This window comes from Dermacentor silvarum, chromosome 4, assembly GCF_013339745.2.
Source record: "Dermacentor silvarum isolate Dsil-2018 chromosome 4, BIME_Dsil_1.4, whole genome shotgun sequence".
In the NCBI taxonomy this organism is placed as follows: Eukaryota; Metazoa; Arthropoda; class Arachnida; order Ixodida; family Ixodidae; genus Dermacentor; species Dermacentor silvarum.
In genome coordinates, this window is record NC_051157.2 from 220,115,791 (window position 1) to 220,120,790 (window position 5,000).

A 5,000-nucleotide genomic window follows, 5' to 3' on the forward strand; every position below is an offset into this window, starting at 1 on the left:
AACACCGCGGAGGAGGAATCGCGACGCCAACCAATTTCGGTCACTTATGAGCGGCTCGATTGCCGCATTGGCGCCTGCCGACTTGCATCGCGTGCAGCTCAAACGCGCGTTCTTCGCCGCCCCGGTTGACGCGGTTTTTTGGCCGCCCCGGCTGACGTGCTGAGGGACTTTGCCGCGCGCTTGCGCGCCGCCCCACTCACCCGCAGACTGTCAACACAGAGCAGGAGGAATCCCGGGTTTTTTTTTTTCTTCTCCTTCCTACCCCGATGGACGCGGTGGCGGACTTTCGGTGCGTCGAGTGCGGCTTAAAGACTTTCTTTGCCGCCCCGGTTGACATGGTAGCGGACTTTGCGGGTTCTTTCCCGCGGCTGTTGGCGTGTTCTGTTTTCCTGTGTTTTTTTTTTTTTTTTAGGTGCGCTCGTAGTCAGGGTAGGCAAGCGCCACGTATCACTGATGAAAACTGGCCGCGTTTGAATGCATAAAATTCTAATGAAAATATCTAATGAAAACCAAACCAGTAAGAAAGGCGTCCAAAATTGCCAAATTTTCATTTCAGAACACATTTACATTTAAGAACATTTGTTGTTTTCTTTGCTGCCTCGGCTGAATAATTCTGAAGCAGGATTTGCCACAAAAGCAATTCTTTTTTTTTTTTTTTCGAGCGCTTTTTTTCTTGCGTTTCCGTGGTCCCTTACAAAAATAGTTCTTCTGCAGCACAGTGTGCGTGTGTTCAAATTTGAGAAAAAGCCCTGTTCTAAATAGAAAGAAGAAAACAATTTCGGTTAGAGCAACTGCAGAAGAAGAAACGACGTTCCGATTCTGAAGCAGGTTCTGATTTGTCACAATCGCAATTCTCTCTTTTTTTTTTTTTCGTGCGCTTTTTCTCCTTGCATTTCCGTGGTCCCTTACAAAAATAGTTCTTCTGCAGCAGTGTGCGTGTGTTCAAATTTGAGAATGATCTGATTCTGAAGCAGGTTCTGATTAGCCACAATCACAATTCTTTTTTTTTTTTTCGTGCGCTTTTTTTCCTTGCATTTCCGCGGTACCCCTTACAAAAATGGTCCTTCTGCAGCACATGCAACACACACAGCGTGCGTGTGTGTGTTCAAATTTGAGAATGATGGAAGTACCTAGCGCTGCAACTAGAACAAGAATTAATTATGAGTAAAAATGCACACTACCGAAGCCCAATCCCTGTTCTAAATAAAATGAAGAAAACAATTTCGGTTAGAGCAACTGCAGAAGAAGAAACAACGTTCTGATTCTGAAGCAGGTTCTGATTTGCCACAATCACATTTCTTTTTTTTTTTTTCGTGCGCTTTTTTCCCTTGCATTTCCGTGGTCCCTTACAAAAATAGTTCTTCTGCAGCACAGTGTGCGTGTGTTCAAATTTGAGAAAAAGCCCTGTTCTAAATAGAAAGAAGAAAACAATTTCGGTTAGAGCAACTGCAGAAGAAGAAACGACGTTCCGATTCTGAAGCAGGTTCTGATTTGTCACAATCGCAATTCTCTCTTTTTTTTTTTTTTTCGTGCGCTTTTTCTCCTTGCATTTCCGTGGTCCCTTACAAAAATAGTTCTTCTGCAGCAGTGTGCGTGTGTTCAAATTTGAGAATGATCTGATTCTGAAGCAGGTTCTGATTAGCCACAATCACAATTCTTTTTTTTTTTTCGTGCGCTTTTTTTCCTTGCATTTCCGCGGTACCCCTTACAAAAATGGTCCTTCTGCAGCACATGCAACACACACAGCGTGCGTGTGTGTGTTCAAATTTGAGAATGATGGAAGTACCTAGCGCTGCAACTAGAACAAGAATTAATTATGAGTAAAAATGCACACTACCGAAGCCCAATCCCTGTTCTAAATAAAATGAAGAAAACAATTTCGGTTAGAGCAACTGCAGAAGAAGAAACAACGTTCTGATTCTGAAGCAGGTTCTGATTTGCCACAATCACATTTCTTTTTTTTTTTTCGTGCGCTTTTTTCCCTTGCATTTCCGTGGTCCCTTACAAAAATGGTTCTTCTGCAGCACATGCACAAGCAATAAACGACGACACAATCGTCAGCGATATTTTCCTGGCCATTTAAAGAAATGTTTTCCGATCCATTTACACACATACACACACATGTGTGTGTGTGTGTGTGTTCAAATTTGAGAATGTTCACACTACCTAACGCTAGAAAAAGAAGAATTTATTTTCTCACTCGCGAAAATAAAACACATACTACAGAAGCTGTTCTATAAATAAAAAGAAGAAAACAAATTTTGTTAGAGCAAGTGCAGCAAAGATGTCAAGTTGTCTACACACAGCAGCGAAAGAATTACGATTTGAACAAATAAATAGCAAAACAATTCAGGTTAATGCGAGAAAACAAGTAAGCTGATGACATGGCATAACGCTGTCGCCGCCCCCCCTGCCTTTCGTCACGTCTCCGAGCTAGGCGCCAGTCCGGCCCGCGAGCAGCTTCCGTTATCTCCTTGCTATCCGCGGCGTTCACTGATACAGACTGATATGACGCCGCGCCTGTAGTATCTAAAAGCCCAAGGAGCGGGGTTGGCGCCACAGCGCAACGTGGCGCCCGACGGAATGACGAAGTAAATTTGGCGGCCCGCCGGCATTGAAGCGTTAGGCCAACGCCGCAGACAGCAAAGAGATAACGCAAGCTGCTCGTTTGGTCGGACCAGCCGTGACGTCGGAGACGTGACGAAAGGGCCGGGGGGTGGCGACATCGACGACAGAGACGCTCTTTTTGCGGCCAGTTTCAGTTTCAAGCAGCCTGCCAAGAGGAACTAATTGTTCGCGTAGCTCCCACATGAACTCCGCTATTCAAAATTCGATCCTTGGGCTAGGTAGTGTCGAGGACGGGCCCCAAAGTACTCATTTGCTATAGCCACCTATTGTTGATCATTAGAAAGTTAATTAGCGTAAATTTGCTAATTACGCACGTAATTGCGGAAATTGCTCTGTATTATCTAGAGGCCGCCAATCCGTACACTGGAATGGCAAACATAACTTGACAAAGATTTACATTTTACTAATTTTAAAATTTGGTGCAGCTAAAAAAAAAAAAAAAAAAAAAACACCCTGTATACTGACAGACTTCGGTTGCTTTACAAAAAATAGGCTAAAGGACCACCACTGTTTATATAAAGACGGAAACAGGCGGAAATTGTCAAGTGCTTTTTGCAAAATGAATAAATTTAGAATCTATTCTGGTGCTCGCAGTTTCGAGCAAAGAATGTGGAGCAAGAGAGATATGGAAAAAAAAAAGTCACTACTTTCTTCGCGCGGCGGGATTCGAACCAGGGTACACACGATCCGAAGGGGAGTGCTATCCACTAACGATAACCACTGGACTATGGCACCCACTCTTGCAGAACAAGAATTTATGGGTACCATAAATGCTTGCTCGTTGTACCGTTGCGTTGTACCGACGATTGTAAGACAACTTGCTATGGGCCACAGAAAGAGAAAATGAGAGCGTGAGACACACAGAGAGGAAAAGAAAGCGAGAGGAAAAGAAAAGAACGCTTACAGAGTTTACTACTGTTTCATACGTTTTCACAAGCGTGGATCGTCCTTAATTTTTTTTTTTTTTTTTTCACTTTCGCTGAAAATGCAGAAATCGTAGGGCGACTTTTGGTATATTGTGTACGTACGCGCGCGGCCACGTACATGCCTAATTAAATGGTCTATCTGAAACCACGGCTGTGCTGACGTACGCGTGGGCACGAGCGAATTTAGTTATTGAGCACCAGCTACGACACGAGAAACGTTTAACTCGGAACAAGCGTTGCTGGTCGCCGATTCCTGCGCTAGTCCACCGTCTACATAAACATCGGTTCGCAAATTAAGTTCCGCTACATGAAGTGAGGTGTAAATGGAACTTTTTTTTTTTTTAAGCGAAAATCGATGTCCACTGTCAAACGTTTCGATACTTGTCTAGCTCATGCTGCAGTGCACGGCTACAAGGGGTGCACGGTGAATCGGCTCAGCTGTGCAGGCATTGCACGGCTGAGTGACATTATATTGCGGCTAGCGACAGTGTCGGCGCCGCGACCGTTTCAAGCTTTCAAATCAAGCTGATTCTCAGCTTTCATTTCTTTTTTAATACATAGGAGAGGAGGCTTGGAGGAATACAAAACAATAAAATACATTTGTTTTCGGATAAAACAATTGCCGTTTTTCGAAATTTGCGTTTTCCCCCCGACCAAGCACAATTCATTACCCTTTCTTTACGGCTTCACCGTCGCGCAGCGCTGCTCTGCGCTTTAGCCGAACCAACAGGCAAACTTATGGGCGCCGCCATTTTGGAAAAAAGGCCGCAGACATATTCCGACCTAACTCGGCGAGTTTTCAACGCAGACTGATGAAATTAGCTTTATTTTAACGAGAAAAATGCGACAAGTGCCACAACTAACAGCTAGATGCTCGACGGATTTCCTAAAGGCACAAAACCGCTCCTTACTGTAATTATGACAACGAGTGTTACCGCGCGCCATCTAGCATTTGTACGCCACAGCGATGCACTTCGCGCTTCCTTTGTCCGTACATAGATGGCGCCCATAGTTTTTTTGCCTGTTGGTTCGGCTTAGCGCAGAGCAGCGCTGCGCGACGGTGAAGCCGTTGTGAAAGGGTAATGAGTCGTGCTCGGTCGGGGGGAAAACGCAAATTTCGAAAAACGGCAATTGTTTTATACGAAAACAAATCTATTTTGTTGTTTTGTATTCCTCCAAGCCTCCTCTCCTATGTATTAAAAAAATCAAAGCTGAGAATCAGGTACAAGACAGCGAAAAATGCAAGAAACACTCGCCCGGACTCATGAAAGTGCGAATTTTTCCGGATTTCGCACACGCGGCATATCGCTCCGCGGCGTTGCTTGCTCTTGCTTTTTAGTGGAGATGTAGGTAGGCCTGGCCCCTTCTCCCCAGAGCTCACATCGGCATCGCGGCAGTTTTGCTGAAAATGGGAAAAGAAAACCATTTCCCGGCCGAAGTCCAGCA